Source organism: Lagenorhynchus albirostris, chromosome 10 (genome assembly GCF_949774975.1).
Source record: "Lagenorhynchus albirostris chromosome 10, mLagAlb1.1, whole genome shotgun sequence".
Taxonomy (NCBI): domain Eukaryota; kingdom Metazoa; phylum Chordata; class Mammalia; order Artiodactyla; family Delphinidae; genus Lagenorhynchus; species Lagenorhynchus albirostris.
In genome coordinates this window covers 52,471,977-52,494,141 of record NC_083104.1, presented here as the reverse complement: position 1 = coordinate 52,494,141, position 22,165 = coordinate 52,471,977, and the positions used below count along the sequence as shown (strand labels likewise).

The following is a 22,165-nucleotide window of genomic DNA, read 5'->3' as shown; positions in this document are numbered from 1 at the left end:
GGGCTTCCTTATCCAAAACTGAGTGGCAGGTAAAGACCATCATACCTCTCCAGAGGGCCTCTGTGAGGGCTAACTGACACCTGTAAGGAGGCCAGCATACTGACCCATGTGTGAAGGGTAATGAATACACCTATATAAGCCCATCGCTTACCTCACTCATTCTACAGGTATTTCCGCAACATCTTCTGTGCAAAATCATGGCACTATTCTCAGCACAGTGTGTCAGCCCCTACCCCGACTGTTCCTCCTTTCACGTTGTTAGCTGTCCCCCCTCAATGCCAGTTCCATGTAGGTTACACTCCAGTTTCCAACATCTCACCTTCTCTGCTCAGCATCTCTCTCTTCTTCCTGGAACTGCTCCCCCCCTGTCTCCAGCCACGTGGTTCACAGCAAAGACCTTTTTCTTACATGGTCACAACTGAAGACTCTAAGATGGACAGCTTGTCAAACTAGACCACACAGAGTCCTCCCTGGAGAGCCATGGAACTGGGACTGAGGAGAGACCGCCCTTCTTTCCTGGTGGCAGCCTTGGGGAGTGGGTCCTGGGAGCCTTGGCAGCCATGTTCCTGGCTGTGTGGACAAGGTCCATGGCAGGAATAGGGAATCAAGCCAACAAACAGGCAAAGTTCAGAGGGGGAGAGAAGACATCCCGTGCCACTGGGGTCCTTGAATAAAGATGCCCTCAGATCCAGGTCGGTGTCTGTTCTTCCTGAAGCCTGGCCATTCCACCTATGCTTCGTGGCATGAGCTCCCCACCATTGTTCCAGGTGGGTTCTGTGTTTGAAAACAAGAGACACCTAAGATGAGGGGCAAGCTTATCCAGCCAGCCAGAATGTGTCCCAAGAGAATTACCCCTTCCAGTTAGGAGGTTGGGAGTAACATATACACACTACTATTTATAAAATAATCAACAAGGACCTACTGTATAGCACAGGGAAACATATTCAGTACTCTGTAAATAACCTATATGGGAAAGAATCTGGCAAAGAATAGATATAGGACTTCCCTGGCGGCGCAGTGACTAAGAATCCACCTGCCAATGCAGGGGACACGGGTTCGAGCCTTGGTCTGGGAAGATCCCACGTGCCGCGGAGCAACTAAGCCCGTGCGCCACAACTACTGAGTCCACGTGCCGCAACTACTGAAGCCCGGGCGCCTAGAGCCCGTGCTCCGCAGCAAGAGAAGCCACTGCAATTAGAAGCCCACGCACCGCAACAAAGAGTAGCTCCCGCTCACTGCAACTAGAGAAAGCCCGCACGCAACGAAGACCCAACGCAGCCAAAATAAATAAATAAATAAATTTATTTTTAAAAAAGAATAGATATGTGTAAATAAATAAATTAATTAATTATATATCTAGTACATTAAAAATAAAGAATTGCGCCTTCCTCACCCCTTCCCTATGCCCTTGCTGCTCTGTTGGCACATTCTGTCTCCTATCTCAGTGTGCCGATGAAATAATCATCACAGCCACTTCTCAAGGGTCTCTAGCAGAGGAAGCATGTCACACCCATCATTGCTCTTCATGATACTAAATTACAATCTCAAAAGGTAAAATCATGACTCAGGTACACATGTGAAATGAACACGTGTCAAAGGTTTTATCCAACTCGTTAATTATAGGAGGCTGGTAAGATGTTAAAACTGGTTCAAATAAGAATTGGAATTACAGAGATTTGTATTCTCTATCAGACAAAATTAGTTGGCAGTGCCATGAACAGGAACCATTTCCATTACTATGAGCCATCAGTTTTCTCAACTTAATTTCTACCCTCAGAGAGTGGTTTAAAAAAAAAGTCTCTCCCACAGCAAGTCAATTAAATGTGCACACCCCTATGGAAACATATCTCAGAAGTTCCCCTAAACAATGGCAAGCACTCCCTGATAGGACACCCAATAATCTGTTTTGTCCATTTTCTTTTTTTTTTTTTAATATATATATATATATTTTTGGCTGCATCGAGTCTTAGTTGGGTCACACGAGATCTTTCGTGGCAGCGTGCAGGCTCTTCATTGCGGCATGCAGTTTCTGTAGTTGTGGCACTCGGGCTTAGTTGCCCCACGGCATGTGGGATCTTAGTTCCCTGACCAGGGATCAAACCGGTGTCCCCTGCATCGCAAGGAGGATTCTTAACAACTGGACCACCAGGGAAGTCCCTCTTTTGTTCATTTTCAATCTTTGGACAATCTTTTCTGATAATTACAACAATTCTGTAACAGAGGGATGATTATATTCAATAAATAATAATAATAATCCCTTTAGAGATGAGGAAACTGAGACCCAGAGAAGTAAGAAACTTGTTTTGCTCACATAATTAGTAAATGGCAGGTTGGGATTCAGATGCAGCCCTGACTCCAATATCCTGATCTAAACCATCCAAGTTGGCCAGGGCCTAGGGACACTTCTTGCCTCACACTAGTCTATCTAGGGGAACGTGTCACTCACTCATTCACCCACTGAACAGATATTGCTCTTATCCTGTGTTCTAGGTGCTGTGATGAATTGCTCTCTCAATCAGCCCAAGACCACCAGGCACAAACCTCAGACTGACAAAGTCAGGTTCATTGACATAAGGCAGAGGGACTGCACATCAGAGAATTCATAGGGGATCTCACCAAACAAAGGAAAAGAGAGAGTTACAGGACTGGGGGAAAGAATGGCGGTTAGGTGAAATGTAAATGAAGCCGTATACTGATAGACTCAAAGCAAAGCAGGGCTGTGTTAAGGTATTATCGTAAGTCCTGGACTATGAAGTGGACCCAGGGACCTGTTTACTTGGAAACAAAGTTATGATAGCGTTGGAATACTGTTATCCGAAGTTTTGCACCTGGGTTATAAGCTCTGCACCTGGTTTGTAAATGAGGCTTTTCTCTGTGTCATGACTTAGACGCGCCTCCCCCCCTCCCCCCCACCCCACACCGTGGGATGTTTCACTTTTTAAAACGTTTCTTATTATAATTGTCACATAACATTATGTAAGTTTAAGGTACACAGCACGTTGATTTGATACATTTATGTATTGCAATCTCATTGCCATCGTAGCCTTAGCTAACACTTCTATCACATCACATAACTATCATTTGTTTTTTTGTGGTGGATGCTTCATTCTAACTAACATAATTCCAGACAGCAAAGTTTCTGATAGTCTATGATTTTAGAGAAAAAATTCTTCAGTGAGTAAGAAAACAGTACTCACTCTAAGAAGGGAGTTGTTGTAACACTCTATAGCTACAGTGTCCTTGAGAGAGATATTAATTTTTGTTAACTTTGGAAAAGATTTTATCTGTGTTTTTATCCCAGCCTGATGACTGGCCAGGTAGATTTTAAAAGTCCGTGCTAATTTTTACTTTCTTATGTCTCTGTGAGGGCCACAGATAATCAGGTCATTACAATACAGTGCGGAAAGGTGTCGAATTAGGGGATTTACTTTAGACGTAAGCTAGGTTAAGGAAGACTGCCTGCACGAGGCAGACCCCGCTCTGGGAAAAGCAGGAGTTGGGCAAATGAAGGGGGGGTTACCTTACCGCACAGCAAGGACTTGGGCAAAGGCGTAAGAGGGAGAGGAGGAACTGATGTAGGACTCTCCTACGTCGAAGGGTGGAACGCACAGTCACCTTAGAGTGTGTGTTCTTTGTTCAGGGAAGAGTTATTGGCGTGTTCTTCCTATATATGCCCAAGTGAAAGGCAAGTAGGCTGCATGGGGCTGCCGCTTCCTAAAGGCACCTGGTTATGGAGCAAAGCTGATCCTTGAAGAGGAAGTAGAGCCATTTTGTCGACTTTGCCCTGAACCATCCTATCCTACTTCCTGAGAACATTCAGGGGAACAAGTCTGGCCTTCAACCAATGCTGAGTTGCAGGGAAGGACAATGAGACTCCAGAGATAAAAGTGCTACAGAGACATAAGGTGGCCTCGAGGAGGGACCTGGATTTAGCAGTGGGCGGTATCATTCCAGGTCCTGGGAGGGAACAGACTGCACAGTGAAACGGGCTAGTTCTCTTGCTTGTCTCTTCACTGGCTGAACCCAAACAGAAGTGGAAGGGGAGGAAGCCTGCGGATGCTCTCTGGAGAGGTGGGCCTTCCAGGGCCCAGAGCAGGGTGGAGAAGGGAGAATCATGGGTCTGGAGAGGCAGAGTGGAAACTCTGAGCACAGGGGTTAATGCTGACAGTGCTTTCCAACCTGTTCACCCTGCCAACAGCTGAGTTTGAAACAGTGAGATAAAGGAGTTGTTACTTACAGCACAGCAGGGAGGGGCAGACCCAAGGTCGGTGGAGATGGTGTCTGCTACAAAGTGACGCCTCCGGAGCCAGGAATAAGAAAGCGTTGTTGATTACTCCCTTATTTTGTTTTCATTTTAACTGTTTTATTTAAAATCATTTATTATTGAATTTAAAAAGCCGGAAAGCGTGACCATGGTTGTACCCTTGGTTAAAGAAGCAGATCATACCAATTCAAGTGGCAAAGGCTGAGGCCCGATGGCTGAGCAGATCTGGAATATCAGGTAGAGACTTTACCCTGAGGGCAGTGTGGGCCCGCCCCCGATGCCCCCCCCCGACCCCCGACCTCCCCCCAACCCCGGGGAAGGAGGGGTGGAAGCAGGAGAGCACAGTTCCCTGGCCCGCCTTCGCTGGATTATTGCCGTGATAGGCGAACTCCTGGCCTCTCACTTCTACCACCAGGAAGGATTGCACATCAATGCCACGGTCAGCTGACTTTCCCGCCCAGAGAGAAAGGGTAGCTGGAAAGAGCTGAGAACAGACAGGGAACCAGTCAAGGGAGACAGAACACAAGCACCAAAAACAGGACCTGCTTTCCAGCCTCAAGCCTTGAAAATATGCAGGAGGAGATTTAGAAAACCTTGGTTCTAAGCACCACATTCTTTGGTTTTTCTACATTTCTAAGCTTTTGAGGAATGTATAAACTGATTTCCAAAGTGTTCTGAGTTTTCGTTCAACAAGACTGTCACCTGCTTGTGCCAGGTACCAAGGGAACAATGGAGGGTAGGGGTTTGGGGGGAATATGGGTGCTCTCCAGACCCTCGAAGCTTCGCAGAGCGATAGGTGCACAAACAACTGCTTCAAAGTGTGTCAAGGCCCTAGAACAATGCAGGGCATATTATAGACAAAAAATAAAAGATGGCTAGAATTTTTTAAATTGGTTTTTGGAAAACAGGTGCAGAAATTGAGTTAATTATAATCCTCAACTCCCAGCATCTACATCAGTCTCTTATTTTCTCTCTCCAGTTCCCACCCCTATTCTCTCCCCTCCTCCTCTGATTTAATGGACTTGATAAGTACTTTTGCATATGTTGATATCCTTGTTAAAATATACAGGAGTCATATTGTCCATGGATCTGAATCTGCTTCTTTCAGTCAACACTGATTTTAAGATCTGCCTAGTACAATAGCTAAGACGTGGAAGCAACCTAGATATCCATCAACAGATGAATGGATAAAGAAGATGTGGTACATATATACAATAGAATATTACTCAGCCATAAAAAAGGATGAAATAATACCATTTGCAGCAAGCTGGATGGACCTAGAGATTATCATAGTAAGTGAACTAAGACAGAGAAAGACAAATACCATACAATATCACTTACAGGTGGAATCTTTAAAAAAATGATACAAATGAACTTATATACAAAACAGAAATAGACTCACAGACATAGAAAACAAGCTTATGGTTACCAAAGGGGAAAGGGGGGGGAGGGATAAATGAGGAGTTTGGGATTAATATATACACACTACTATATATAAAATAGATAACCAACAAGGACCTACTGCATGGCACAGGGAACTATACTCAATATTTCGTAATAACCTATTAGGGAAAAGAATATGAAAAAAATAGATATATATGTATGTATAACTGAATCACTTTGCTATACACCTGAAATTAAAACAACATTGTAAATTAACTATACTTCAGTTAAATAAATAAGTAAATAAGATCTGCCCAGGATGCACCTGGATATCAAGTTTATAGTACCTAACTGTGGAAAGTTACCCCATAGGTTGATCTGTTCCATAGTCCTTATTCCGTCCTCCTCTTGTTAAAAGCCTGGTTGCCTCCACCTGCCCAATACCAGGTGAATACTGAGATGAACACCCATGGACGCATCCATTCGTGGGCTGTGAGTAAGTTTCTCTGGAGTACTTACCCAGGAGTCCTCACCCAGGAGTCCTCACACAGGAGTGGGCTGGCTGGGTCATGGGGTGTATGCAGCATCCCTAAGTTTGGGCACGCTGCTCTCCAGAGACCCACACTTGGAATTATCAGATGCTAACATTTGCCACCCCAGAGGCTATAAAGTGGTATCTCTCTTTTTTTTTTTTTTTTTTGCGGTACACGGGCCTCTCACTGTTATGGCCTCTCCCTTTGCGGAGCACAGGCTCCGGACACGCAGGCTCAGCGGCCATGGCTCACGGGCCCAGCCGCTCCACGGCATGTGGGATCTTCCCGGACTGGGGCACGAACCCGTGCCCCCTGCATCGGCAGGCGGACTCTCAACCACTGCGCCACCAGGGAAGCCCGGTATCTCATTTTATTTTGCATTTCTCAGTTACATAACCAAGTTGAGCAATGCTGGCCATTTAGATAGTCCCTATGTGCATTTTTCTATTAGATTTGCTTTATAATCTAGATTGGATTTCTGTGTCACTTTTTGATGATGTAAAAATCTCCCTGTAAGACAACTGTCAACTTTGTCACTTGTATCATATTTAAAATAAATTATTAGGAGTTCCCTGGCCATCCAGTGGTTAGCACTCTGCTTTCACTGCTGAGGGCCGGGGTTCGATCCCTGGTCAGGGAACTAAGGTCCTGTAAGATGCTCGGCGCAGCCAAAAAAAAAGAAAAGAAAAGAAATTCTTAATTTTTATGTACTATAACCCATTTAACTTTTTCACCTTTTGGTTTGTGTTTTCTGGGCCTTGCTTAAGAAATACTTCAACCCCACTCCCATCACAAAGATATTCTCCTTCATTTTCTTCTTTTAACTTTATTTCTTTCAATTTATTATTTTTTGGCCGCACTGCGTGACATGCAGGATCTTCATTCCCCAACCAGGAATGGAACCCATGCCCCCTGCAGTGGAAGGACCAAGTCCTAACCACTGGACCGCTAGGGAATTCCCTTCTTTTAACTTTATACTTTTATCTTTCCAGGGCACCTTAGTCCATCTGTAGTCCAGTTTTATAAACGAAGTGAGGTAAGGACCCAATTTTATTTTTCTCCAATACTAAGGCACTTTTTCCTTTCTCTATTGATTTGTGCCAACTTTACCATCTATCAAGTTCTCCTGTACACAAAGATTTGTTTGTTTCTGAGCTCTCTGTTCTGTCCCCTTGGGCCAGTCTGTTCATCCATGATTACCATACTGTTTTGTTACTGTTGCTTTGTAGTGTGTGTTAATATCTGGGAAGATGAAGCCTGGCTTTTCTATTTCAAAGTGAACCTAGTGACATGAATCCTTATGGACATGTATCCTTCCTTAGACATTTTATAGGAAGATGGTAGGGTTTCTTTTAAAAAAAATCCGACTGGAATATTGCTTGGATTGCATTGAATATATAGCCTACTAATTGGAAGGAAATTAGCATCTTTATAATATTAAATCATCCAGTCCAATATTATGGACTCTCTCTTCATTGATTCAGATCATTTTCTATTTTTTTAAGTTTTTCAAATTTTCTCCAAAGAGGTTTTGAGTACCTCCTTGATATCTTACTTCCTAGATACTTTATATTTTTTGTACTTATGAAAGATACACTTTCTATTATACCTTATAGTTGTTTATCGCTAGTGTAAGGAATGAATGCTATTGAGTCTTGTAAGGTGGTCTTTTTTCTAGAGACCTTGCTAAACCATTATAAATTTTGATAGTTTGTTTATTGATTCTGTTGGGTTTTCTATACAGTTGAGCATATCTTTTGCAAGTAATGACAATTTTATCTCTTCTCTTATTATCCTTTTACCTTTTAGTTCTTTTTTTTTTTTTTGCAGTACACAGGCCTCTCACTGCCGCACCCCCCCACCCCCCCACCCCCCCACCCCCACACACCCCACCCCCCCCACCCCCACCCCCACCCCACACCCCCCACACCCCACACCTCCACACACCCCACACACCCACAGAGCACAGGCTCCGGACGCACAGGCCCAGCGGCCATGGCTCACGAGCCCAGCCACTCCGCGGCACGTGGGATCCTCCCGGACCGGGGCACAAACCCGTGCCCCCTGCATTGGCAGGCGGACTCCCAACCACTGCGCCACCAGGGAAGCCCCTTTTAGTTCTTTCTTATGTCTTTTTGCATTGGCTAGAGCCAGCAGTATTGTGTTGAACAACAGTGGTGATATCAATCATCCCTGCCTTATTTCTGATCTTAAGGGAATGCATCTAAAATTGTCCCTTAGTGTAAGATGCTTTCTGTGGGCCTTGGTGTCTCAGCCCAGTTTCCCTAGTAAATGGAATTTAAGGTAAAGTTTAAATGCTAACACTCTACTGGGGAGAGGCGCAAACCCATGGAAGCAAATCAAGGAAGTAAAGCAAGAAATGGGACAGGGGCTTCCCTGGTGGCGCAGTGGTTGAGAGTCCGCCTGCCGATGCAGGGGACACGGGTTCGTGCCCCGGTCCGGGAGGATCCCACGTGCCGCGGAGCAGCTGGGCCCGTGAGCCATGGCCACTGAGCCTGCGCGTCCGGAGCCTGTGTGCTGCAACAGTGAGAGGCCCGCGTAAAAAAAAAAAAAAAAAAAAAAAAGGGGGGTCAAAGCAAACAGGGAATATGTTCCCAGGCTGGAAACAGCTTCAAACAGTGCTGCCTGGACTTTGAAGCTTGTCTCCATAGAGGCTGTGTGAAATGACTGAGGCACAGTACCACCTGATACAGTTGAAAAGGGAGCACTGTTTTTGCTGTATCCTGCTGTGTTCTGTCTCCCAGTGGTGCAGGTCAGCCCCTTAAGGCCTTAACCTCCTTCGTGTTTGGATTCATCCCTCATCCCCCTCAATAGCTTGAAGGAGACTTAGAGTCTCTGCAGGTCCATTCTGGGCAGTGCACAGGTGGGGACTCCTTGGACTGTGGAAACAGCACTGCCACCAAGCGTGCATTCAAGAAATGCCAGATGGTGGCTCACCGCGACCCTCTCAGGTCCTCTCCCCTGACCTCTAGGTGTCTAAGGCCCTAGGAATGGCATGAGCTGTCACCAGGGGCACCCTTGCAAGGGACTGAGGTAGGCATAGCCAAGCAGATCTGGAGTGGTGCATAATGGTTGTGTACACATGGCAGCAGTTAGAGCTTGGCATGTTTCCTAGACGTGTTTGTAGTTTGACGAGGCCATGTGTCTAAACTATCATTATTGGAATGTACAATGATATGAGTCAGGCTTCCCTGGTGGCGCAGTGGTTAAGAATCCGCCTGCCAATGCAGGGGACATGGGTTCAAGCCCTGGTCCGGGAAGATCCCACATGCCTTGGAGCAACTAAGCCCTTGTGCCACAACTACTGAGCCTGCACTCTAGAGCTCGCAAGCCACAACTACTGAAGCCCGCGTGCCTAGAGCTCGTGCTCTGCAGCAAGAGAAGCCACCACAATGAGAAGCCTGCACACCGCAACGAAGAGTAGCCCCCTCTCGCCACAATTAGAGAAAGCCCACGCACAGCAACGAAGACCCAACACAGCCAAAAATAAATAAAATAAATTAAAAAAAAAACAATATGAGTCATTCTGGGTCTGGGACTTAAGACACTGGCCATGCCTCCTTTGTGATGTCTTTTAACAGCAGGAACCTGGTTGTGGCAGCCACCTAGCTTCCACCAAAGACAATGACATCCCTGTGGGATGCTGGAACTATAACAGAAGAAACTTGGAAACTTGAATATGACATGGAGAGGGTCATCTGTCCCCCAGACCAGGACTGTTCACAGTGAGATGGGTAAGTAAGAAAGAAATAGTGTTTGTTTAGGCCACTGTTTACACCTTTTTGTTGTAGCAGTTCACTGTACCCTGATTAATATAATAGCCTTTATCAAGAAAATAAAATTACCATTTATTCTTAATTTTCTGAGTTTTTAGCATGAGTTGTTTAATTTGATTAAACGTTTTTTCTATATTATGATAATTTTGTGATTTTTCTCCTTTAATCAATTAATAGGGTCGGTTGCATATAGAGATTTTCTAATGCTGAAGCATCCTTGCATTACGTACATATATGTCTGTTTATATGTGTGTATAATTCACACACACCCATATATATACATAGTTACTGGTAGATTTAGTTAACTAATATTTAATTTAGAATTTTTGCATCTGTAGTTGTGAGGTAGGCCTTAAATTAGTCAGGGTTTAATTGCATGTATGAAGTCACATAAGCAGAAAGGGTTTAAATTTAGGGAATGGGGTGCTTATAAAGTCATAAAAGGGATGGTGAAGCAGGCGCTAGGCTGGGTGTCCAGGAATGACTCTCAGAACAGACCATGGGTGTTATTTCCACTGCCACAGCTGCAGAGGAAGAACTAAGAACTGCCACGGAGGAGCAGCTGCCAGACCCCACCTGGAGCTGTGACCTATAGGGCAGGAAGCTGCCGAACCATCACGACAGCCCCTTGACACAAAGGAGCTAGTGATTACACACAAGAATGCAAACGCCAGAGCCTGATGCTTCCCAAACTGCCTCTCAACACTCACAGCTAGCGACTGGACTCCAAATGCTGCTCTAGTAGTGTCTCCATAACCACGCTAAGCAAAGTAACAGCAAGAGCAGCGGGAACACGGCCTGTTCCACACTTGGCATGTCTACATTTTATTCAAGTGCAGCTAATTGTTGAAAGTTCATCACACCAAGAACTCCAGCTGCAAAGGAGACTGAAAAGGGTTGCATTTCGTTTTCCGGGTTTTGCAGTACGGGTGGGCTCGCTGGAAGAACGCTGGGTTGGAGAGTGAGTATCAATTGACCATTGCATTGGCCAGGATGGACGAGATTATGCTGCAATAACAAGCAAGCCCCAAACCACAGTGGCTTAAAATAGCACAGGTTTAGTTCTTAGATATGCCACCTGCCTGTCACTGGTCAGCAGGGATGTAACTGCTCATCTTAGTCATCCAGAGACCCAGACTGATGGAGCCTGTGCCACATCGCACATTGCTGGTTGCCATGACAAAGGTAAACAGACACCAGAGGGTCTCAGACCAGCCATTAAACTTACCAGCCTGGAAATAACCTATCATTTACGCTCATAAATCATTGGTCAGAACTTAAAGAGGCCCCACCCAGCCTCAAGCAGGTTAATATATTCAATTCTACTGTGCACTCAGAAATCTGGGGGAGAACTGGGAATATTGGGTGAATGTCACTTATAAATTACCACACTTATATCTGCCCAGACCTAGAAATGTCTTCTCTTCTACTTTCCTTATATGGATTTGGAATCAAGGTTATACTAGACTCAAAAGATGAGTCAAGCATGTTTTCTTTTTCTATTCTTTGGAACAACTTACATAAAGTAAGGATGATATACTCCTTGAGAGATTGAGAGATATTTGTAAAATCATCTGGGCCTGTGGTTTTTTCCTCTATTTTATTTTATTTGTTTGTTTGTTTGGGATTTTTTGAATTTTATTTTATTTTTTTATACCACAGGTTCTTATTAGTTATCCATTTTATTTTTTTTTGTTTTGTTTTGTTTTCATTGTTTTTTTTTTTTTTTTTGCGGTACGCGGGCCTCTCACTGCTGTGGCCTCTCCCGTTGCGGAGCACAGGCTCCGGACGCGCAGGCGCAGTGGCCATGGCTCACGGGCCCAGCCGCTCCGCGGCATGTGGGATCTTCCTGGACCGGGGCACGAACCTGTGTCCCCTGCATCGGCAGGTGGACTCTCAACCACTGTGCCACCAGGGAAGCCCTAGTTATCCATTTTATACAAATTAGTGTATATATGTCAATCCCAATCTCCCAATTCATCACGGGCCTGTAGTTTTTTTTTTTTTTTTAATTTTTTAATTTAATTTAATTTATTTTTTTATACCACAGGTTCTTATTAGTTATCCATTTTATACATATTAGTGTATATATGTCAATCCCAGTCTCCCAATTCATCACGGGCCTGTGTTTGTTTGTTTGTTTGTTTAAAATTAATTAATTAATTTATTTTTGGCTGTGTTGGATCTTCGTTTCTGTGCGAGAGCTTTCTCTGGTTGCGGCGAGCAGGGGCCACTCTTTATCGCAGTGCACGGGCCTCTCACTGTCGCGGCCTCTCTTGTTGCGGAGCACAGGCTCCAGATGCGCAGGCTCAGTAGTTGTGGCTCACGGGCCTAGTTGCTCTGCGGCATGTGGGATCTTCCCAGACCAGGGCTCAAACCCATGTCCCCTGCACTGGCAGGCAGATTCTCAACCACTGCGCCCCAGGGAAGCCCGGGCCTGTGGTTTTTAATGTGCATAGGAAGAGATCTTTGAGATACTTTTTCTCAAGATACTAGTAAGTCCGTTCAAGTTTCCTATTTCTTCTCCCCTCAGTTTTTACTTTTGATATGTTTATGTATAAATTTTTAAATGTTATTTTACTGTGTTTAAATCTCTATTATATCTGATTTCCTGCTTTTTACTTTGTAATTTGTTTGCACGTTTTCTCTCTTTTTCTCTTGCTCAATCTTTCTAGAGGTTTGTCAAACTAATTACATTGACAAAACATTGGTTATATTGATATACATCATGTTTTGTTTTATTGTTATTCACTATTTTATTGATTTTTGTCTTTATTTATTACTTCCTTTTGTTTTAGTTTTTCAAATTTACTCTTTTCTTTAAGTTGATTTTTGAGTTGAGTGGTTAGGTCATTTGGTTTCAGTCTTTATTGTTTTATGATAAATATTTAAAGCTATAAATTCAAAGATATACATCTTGACATATAGTATCGGGAATTCATTTGGGAAGCATAAAATATTCCCTTTGGGCCAGATGAAATCTTTGTTTTATACATGTACATCCTTTGCCTCTGATATCCATTTCATAGAATTTGTCCTACAAATGTAATTGTACAAGTGGTTAAAGCTACATGTGAAAACTAATCATTATAGGTCATGTTCACAATGGTAGAAACATCTTAAATGTCCATCAATAAGGGAATTGTATTCATTTCCTGTGGCTATTTTAGCAAATTACCACAAACTTGGTGGCTTAAAATTACACAGATTTCTTCTTCCACAGTTCTGTAAGCCAGAAGTCTGAAATCAATAACACTGGTCCAAAATCAAGGTGGCAGCAGGGCTGCACCTCCTCTGGAGGTTCTAGAAGAGAATCTGTCCCTTGCGTCTTCCAGGTTCTGGCAGCTGCTGGCATTCCTTGGCTTGTGGCCACAACACTCCAATTTCCACCTCTGTCTTTACATCACCTCCTCCTCTGTGTGTATCAGATCTCTGCCTTTCTCTCTCTCTTTTTTTTTTCAGGCCACGCCACGTGGCATGTGGGATCTTAGTTCCCCGACCAGGGATTAAACCCGTGCCCCCTGCAGTGAAAGTGCAGAGTCTTAACCACTGTACCACCAGGGAAGTCCCTGTCCATGCTTCTCTTAAAACAACACTTGTGATTCATGTAGGGCCCACCCAGATCATCCAGGATAATATCCCCATCTCAAGATCCTTAATTTAATCACATCTGCAAAGACTTTTTTTCGAATAAGATAACATTTACAGTTTCCACTGATTAGGAGATGGACATTTGAGGGAGGGGACATTATTCAGTCTATAATAGGAAAAATTAAATAAATCGTGTATATTCCTACAGTGAAATATTTTGCCATCATTAAGAAGAATGAAATGGAACTACATATATTAATATGAAACTATGTCAAGATGTACCATTAAGGATTAAAAAGTACATTGCTGAACAATAACTATAGTATTATCCTACACTATAATTTATATATATTAGATATGTGCTTATGTGTGCTTAAAATATACTTCTGAATACATGCACGAAAGTAGTAATAATCACCTCTGGAGAATGCAGCTGGGGATAGATCAGGAAGATGAGAAAATTTACTCTTCCTTTATACCTTTCTACATTGTTTAGGTTTTTTAAAATCATGGACAGGATATTTTTACCATCACTGTAAAGTGTTTTTGTTATAAAGTATTCTCCAGGCCATCTGGTTAAAGTGCCCTGGCCCTGCCATGCAGAAATTATTTGTTTTCCCCAGCAATCCTTTTTTGCATGAGAATCAGAACAAAGGAATCATTTTTCAGTGCCCTGTGAAGGTCTGTAGTTGCCCTCTTTTGCTGTCTGCTGTTGAACCTGCCGTGATACGTCATAATAGGAGTGGAGAAAGAAGCTGGTGACTCAGCTTTCAGAGTGAGCAAACACAGGAGCTACTCAATTCATGAGCACATAAACCTTCAAATCTACATCTGCCTCAGGCTATGTCTCTTACGAGCTGGAGAACCTTGAGCAAGTGACTTAACCTCTCAGACATCCTTATCTATAAAATGAGAAAATGTGCTTGGCGTGAGCTGAGTTGCTATCTGCCTAGATATAAAGAAAGCATTGGTGAAATTCAAAGTGGTGAATAGCAGGGAGGATATCACATATAAAATCAGATTTGAAATAGCCAGGTGCACTGCAATCAAATGACCCCTGCACCACATGGGAATTCTGGGTTCCAGTATGGGTGCCAGTGAGTCCCAGCTGTGTGACCCTCACACAAGCGCCTTCCCTATTCTGGCTCTAAGTTTCACCAACTGAAAACTGAAGGCACCGAACTATGATCTGTAAGGTCCCCTCTAGCACTCACATTGTATAATTTGGGGGACTTGGACACAAAATTCATGACTGTGTTTGTCAATCAAAGTGTTTCTGAAAGTATTTATAGAAAACACTCTTATTACTTTGAGGATAAAAATTTGGATTCTTTAATGGACTGAACTGTCCCCCCCCCAGATTCATATGTTGAAGTCCTGACCCCTGAAATGAATGTATTTGGTGATAGGGCTTATAAAGAGGTAATTAAAGTTAAGTGAGGCCAAAAGGGTGGGGCCCTAATGCAATAGGATTGGTGTCATTATAAGAGGAGGAAGAGGGGTGACATTAGTAAGATGATGGAATACAAGTCCCAGGCCCTGTTCTCCCACAAAAATACCTTTCATGATTGAAAACTCTCAAAAAACTAGTTATAGAAAGAATTTACCTCAACCTAATAAAGGTCATATATAAAAAGCCCACAGGAATTCCCTGGCAGTCTAGTGATTAAGACTCTGCGCTCCCAGTGCAGGGGGCACAGGTTCAATCCCTAGTTGGGGAACTAAGATCCCGCACGCCGCATGGTGCGGCCAAAAATAAATAAATAAAATAAAATGTGCTTCCCTCTAAAATAAAATAAAGTAAATAGAAATAAAAAGCCTACAGCTAACATCATACTCAACAGTGAAAAACTGAAAGCTTTTCCTCTAAGATCAGGAACAAGGCAAAGATGCCCATTCTCATCACTTCTATTCAACACAGTAGTGGAAGTGCTAGTCAGAGCAATTAAGCAAGAAAAAGAAATAAAAGCCATCCAGATCAGAAAGGAAGAAGTAAAATGATCTCTGTTCACAAATGACACACTCTTATATGTAGAAAACCCTAAAGAGTCCACAAAAAAACTCTTAGAACTAATAAAGGAATTCAATAAAGTGGCAAAATACCAAATCAACACACAAAAATCACTTGCGTTTTTATATACTAACACTGTATCCAAAAGAAAAATTAAGAAAACACTCCCAATTTTAATGTTTAGAAATAAATTTAATGAAGGAGATGAAAGACTGGTATACTGAAAACTACAAAACATTGATGAAAGAAATTAAAGAAGACCCAAATAAATGGAAAGACATCCCATGCTCCTGGCTTGTAAAACTTAGTATTGTTAAAATGTCCATATTATCCAAAGTGATCTATAGATTCAATATTATCCCCAACAAAATCCCAATGACATTTTTAATGGAAATACAAAAAATAAACCTAAAATTCATATGGAACCACAAAAGATCCCAAATAGCCAAAGCAATCTCAAGAAAGAAGAACAAAGCTGGAGGCATCACATTTTCTGATTTCAAAATATAATACAAATCTACAGAAGTTAAAAGTATGGTACTGACGGGCTTCCCTGGTGGTGCAGTGGTTGAGAGTCTGCCTGCCGATGCAGGGGACATGGGTTCGTGCCCCGGTCTGGGAAGATCCCACATGCCGCGGAGTGGCTGGGCCTGTGAGCCATGGCCGATGAGCCTGCACGTCCGGAGCCTGTGCTCCGCAACAGGAGAGGCCACAACAGTGAGCAGCCCACGTACCGCACAAAAAAAAAAAAAAAAAAAAAAAAAAGTATGGTACTGACATAAAAACAAACATATAGACCAAAGGAAGAGAAGAGAAAACCCAGAAATAAACCTAATCTTATATGGTGAACTTGAGACAGGCTGAGACCTGGGACCCTTTGCTGTAGTGCTTGCACCTGGACAAACATCTCCTCAAGCAACAGAAGACAAAGTATAAGGGACTAAAAATAACTGCATGCATGCACCTTTTGGGGCAAATTATGAGCAAGATACAAAAAGGCCAGCATCCAATTGCCACTTCTGAGGTGCCGGGAGCAAAAGCAGGGTACTGCGCACGCACCCTGCACACAGCACCACCAAGGGGGTGGGCAGACCACCTGAGCCCCCTCTCCTGCCAGACCTACCAATCCGCCCCCACCCTCACCCCATATAAGGGACCAGCTCGCCCCACCTCAGGGAGCAAGCAAAGACACATGTTACTTGTTTTTGCTCCCCCCTGCTACAGCATGAGTCCCAGTAAAGCCTTGCCTGAATTCCTCTTCTGGCCTCTTATCAATTTCTATTGATTAAAGAGTCCAAGAACCCAGGTCGGTAACATACTGATCTTGAACAAGGGCGCCAAATACACAATGGGGAAAGAATAGTCTCTTCAACAAATGGTGTTGAGAAAGCTGAATATCCAAAGGCAAAAGAATGAAATTGCACACTTGTATGACACCTTACACAAAAATCAACTCAAAATGGATTAAAGGCTGACATGTAAGATCAGAAACTGCAAAACGCCTAAAAGAAAACAGGGAGAGAGCTTCTTGACATCAGTCTTGACAATGATTTTTTGGATTTGACACCAAAAGCACAGGCCACAAAAGCAAAAATAGACAAGTGGGACTACACCAAACTGAAAAGCTTCTGCACAGCAAAGGAAACCAATAACAAAATGAAAAGGCAACCTATGAAATGGGAGAAAATTTTTGCAAACCATATATCTGATAAGGCATTAGTATCCGAAATATATAAGGAACTTGTAAAACTCATTATCAGAAACACAAGTAACCCCATTACAAAATGGGCAAAGGACTTGAATAGACATTGCTCCACAGAAGACATACAATGGCCAACTGGTATGTGAAAAGGTGCGCAACATCTTGAAGCACCAGGGAAGTGCAAATCAAAACCATAATGAGATATCACCTCACATGTTTTAGGATGGCCATTATCAACAAGACCAAAAAGAACAAGTGTTGGCCAGGATGTAGAGAAATGGGAATCCTTGTACACTGTTGGTGAGAATGAAAATTCATGTAGCCATTATAGAAAATAGTATGGAGATTCCTCAAAATATTAAAAATAGAACTATCATAAGGTCCAGGAATCCTACTTCTGGGTATATATCCAAAATAATTGAAATCTGGATTTCAAAGAGATATCTGCGCTCCCACGTTCATTGCATTATTATTCACAATAGCTAAGATATGGAAACAATCTAAATGTCTACTGACACATGAATGGATAAACAAAATGTGGTGTACACAGAGAGAGAGAGAGAAAATGGAGTAATATTCAGCTTTTAAAAAAGAAGATCCTACAACCCAATCAAACTTACTAATTCTATACAGTTAAATGTACCTTTTGCTAATCTTTTCCTCTCTCCAAATATATACCTGTTACACACAAACACACATGTGAATATCATCCCATGTTTGTAAAGATTTATCAATACTATAGCACTTTGATGTATACTATGAAGCTATATTATGTGATTTAACAGTATTTCGTCATAAGTCTACAGCATAGTTGGTTTGGTCTAAGTAAAAACTTAAAATGAGATGTTTTATGTTGTCAATTTTTGTCATTACAAACAATACTTCAATAAACATTCTATACATTAAAAAAAAGAGAGAAGATCCTGTCATATGCAACAACATAGGGGAACCTATAGGATATTATGTTAAGTGAAATAGGCCAGCCACAAAAGGACAAATATTGCATGATTCCACTTATATGAGGAATATAAACTAGTCAAACTCATATAAGCAGAGAGTAGAATGGTGGTTGCCAGGGGCTGTGGGAAGGAGGAAATGGGGAGATGTTGCTCTATGGGTAAAAATTTCTGTTAGCACAGGATGAATAGGTTCTGGAGCTCTGAGTACAACATAGTTAAGAATACTGTGTTTTGCGCTTAAAAACTGGTTAAGAGGCTAGATCTCAAGTGAAGTGTTCTCACCACAAAACAAACAAAACATGAAGAGGAAGAGACACCAAGGATGCGTGTGCACAGAAGGCAGCTGTCTGCAAGCCAAGGAGAGAGGCCTTAAGAGGAAGCAAACCTTCCAGCACCTTGATCTTGGACTTCCAGCCTCCAGAACTGTGAGAAATAGATTTCTACTGTTTAAGCCACCCGGGTGGTAGCATTTTGTTATGGCAACCCTAGCAAACTAATACGGGGTTTAAAAGCCAATTGTGGTAGGAGCTACATTTAGGAATAATCAAGAGATTTCGTGGAATGGTTAAGCATTAAAAGACCTTTTCCTGAGCTGGCAAGCCACAACTAAGGAGCCAGTGAGCCGCAACCAAGGAGCCCACAAGCCACAACTAAGGAGCCCTCCTGCCACAACTAAGACCTGGCACAACCAAATAAATAAAATTAATAAATTAATAAATATTTTAAAAAGAAAAAAAAAGAGCTTTTCCTGACTTTATAAAAGCCATGTACAGATGCTATCTCTAACAGTTTTTGGTGGTTAGAATAGGTTATCGAAATCTAGTGCAGTTTTTCAAAGTCTCAGGTTTTAATTCTCCTACCAGTTCGGCTGGGGAGACAGACTTAAAATAGCACAGCAGAATAATAGTACAGAGCTTGGAGCAACCTGGACCCGAATGAAACTGCTTATTAGCAGGATGACCCTGGGTCAGTTACTTCATCTGTCTGCATCTGAGTATTCTGATACCTACCTCGTCGGGTTATTGGGGGAGTTAAATTAAGGAAAAGACTGTAAAGACCCGGCAGCGCCATGGCTCGTGCTTTGTGGCTGTTAACACTTTTTTGACAATGAAAAGTCACTACTGCTGCTCTCCTTGCAAACCTCATCCCTTTGCAAAGAAAATGCTATTTTCTAATAAAATATTTCCTAGACTAAATTCTTTACTTCAGTGGATTGCCCATTAGGAGGCCTGAGTTACTGAGCTCTGACTTACGTGCCAAGCACATTGAATTTTTCATACATTATTTCATTCAAGCTTCTAGATACCCTAAAAGACAAGGATTATTATTATTCCCATTTGACAGATGAGGAAACTAACACTCAGAGAAGGTAAATAGCTTTCCAAAGGTCCTACAACTAGAAACACCAGGTGTTTGACTTCAAAGATCACTTTCTTAGCTACTATGCTATACTGGTCTCAAAATATAATTACTTTAAAATATATATATATATAAAATTACTTTTTATAGAACTACACATTTTCCCTATGCTAAGTGTTTTATATTTTTAATTTTCACAACAACTTGATAAGGTCAGTGCAAGATTCTATCAGTTTTACAGAGGAGGAAACATGCTTAAATAACTTACCTAATGTGATTTAGGAAGTGGCAAGGTTGAGATTCAAATCAGGTCTGTTTGGGTCCAAGGTCCTGGCTCTTTGTGCCCTGCATTAATGCCTCCACACTGTGTTTGGACTGCACAGAGCACTGCAAAGTGAACAAAACTGGAATTTAAGAGACCTGGGTTTTCATCTTGGCTGTGTTACAAACAGGCTGTGTGACATCAGGTAAGTCATTTCACCTCTGAGCCTCGATTTTCTCATTTGTTAAAAAAGAATTTATCCTCTTAGCTTTAACGTCCTATCATGCCAGGTGAATTCTGAGCAATTACATTCATTGTATCGCTAAACTTAAAGAAATAAGTGATTACAGACTCCTGAAAGAAAACTAGAGCTGTTAAACCATTATGGTAAAGAAGTTTGATCCCAGTGCTTTGGAAATCAGCTTTGTACATGGATTAGTGCATCAGTGAATGGGCAGTGGGAACAAAGATCACACTGAGGTTCAATATCAAAAAAACATACAACCCAATCAAACAATGGGCAGAAGACCTAAATAGACATTTCTTCAAAGAAGACATACAGATGGCCAACAGGTATATGAAAAGATGCTCAACATCGCTAATATTAGAGAAATGCAAATCAAAACTACAATGAGGTATCACCTCACACCGGTCAGAATGGCCATCATCAAAAAGTCTACAAATAATAAATGCTGGAGAGGGTGTGGAGAAAAGGGAACCCTCTTGCACTGTTGGTGGGAATGTAAATTGGTGCAGCCACTATGGAGAACAGTATGGAGGTTCCTTAAAAAACTACAAATAGAGTTACCGTATGATCCAGCAATCCCACTCCTGTGCATATATCTGGAAAAGATGAAAACCCTAATTTGAAAAGATATATGCACCCCAATGTTCATAGCAGCACTATTTACAACAGCCAAAACATGGAAGCCACCTAAATGTCGACTGACAGATGAACAGATAAAGAAGATGTGGTATATGTATACAATGGAATATTACTCAGCCACAAAAAAGAATGAAATCATGCCATTAGCAGCAACATGGATAGACCTAGAGATTATCATACTAAGTGAAGTAAGTCAGAGGAAGACAAATATCATATGATATAACTTATATATGGAATCTTTAAAAAATTATACAAATGAACTTATTTATGCAACAGAAATAAACTCACAGACATAGGAAACAAACTTATGGTTACCAAAGGGGAAAGGGGGGAGGGATGAATTGGGAATTTGGGATTAACAGATACACATTACTATGTATAAAATAAACAATAAGGACCTACTGTAGAGCACAGGGAACTATACTCAATATCTTGTAATAAACTATAATGGAAAAAAATCTGAAAAATAATGTATCTGTACATATATATACATATATGTGTATATACTATTATAACTGAATCACTTTGCTGTACACCTGAAACATTGTAAATCAACTATACTTAAATTAAAAAAAAATTCAGATTGAGTATCTGTGATCAGAGACAGGTATTCTTTCTCATTCTGTTTCAGTTTGCTTTTTGGTTGAGTGGAAAGTGTTCTAATACCTGTGTGTTCACCCTAAGAAGGCTCCTTCAAGTACCAAAAAAAGAGTGAGCAAGAGAATAGATGGGAAACAACATTGGAAGAAAATTAATAAAAATGCAAGACACCCTCTTTGAAGAGGTCTTCTTCGTCCCCGGAATTGAACATCAGTGGCCGAGTTTGGAGTTTGGTCCACTGTGTCCATTAAATACAACAAGAAAGAAAATATTGTTTCCTGTGTGATCACATTGGAAATAATTGAATTTAAACAAGCAGAAATCAAAAGGAAACCACAGTTTCAAAGAACTGAGTAGTGAAAAGTTGAGAACAAGAAGTGAAAGAAGAAAAACTTCAAAATTGGTGGATATGAGAAAAAAAAAGGGGGGGGTCCACAAGGGAGAAAAAGGGAAAGTGAGAGGGGAAGAGGAGGGGGGAGAAATGGAAAAAAGGTAATTTCCACCGAGAGAGCCCAAGCCACTCTTGATCTGACGGGGTCATGCAAACATCACCTCATTCTGATTTTAGAACATCACCCTCAAAACTCTCTTGAATTGAATTCCACAAGTTTTTGAGCCCTCCAAAGTCCACAGGAGTTTGAAGAACTGGGCCATCCTTCAGCAAAGTTGACGTTGTTCCTCTATTCAGCCACCAGGGGGTGGCACATTCCACTCAATGCAACAAACGCTTCGAGGTTACCAAGTGCAGGGTGCCCTAGAGGCACCACGAATAAGGCACCATTCTTCGTACACAAGTATACTTGATAATCTATCTTGAT

At 42.0% G+C, this 22,165-nt stretch overlaps 1 protein-coding gene across 1 annotated transcript in view; it reads right to left on the bottom strand.

Moving 5' to 3' along the window:
- Positions 1 to 19,993, bottom strand: part of OSBPL10 (oxysterol binding protein like 10) — a 322,389-nt gene extending 302,396 nt beyond the window's left edge. The window contains exon 1 of the mRNA XM_060162471.1: positions 19,868 to 19,993. The gene's annotated coding sequence lies outside the window, so the exon portion shown is untranslated. The remainder of the gene's footprint in view (positions 1 to 19,867) is intronic.
- Between the last annotated feature and the right edge of the window lie 2,172 nt (positions 19,994 to 22,165).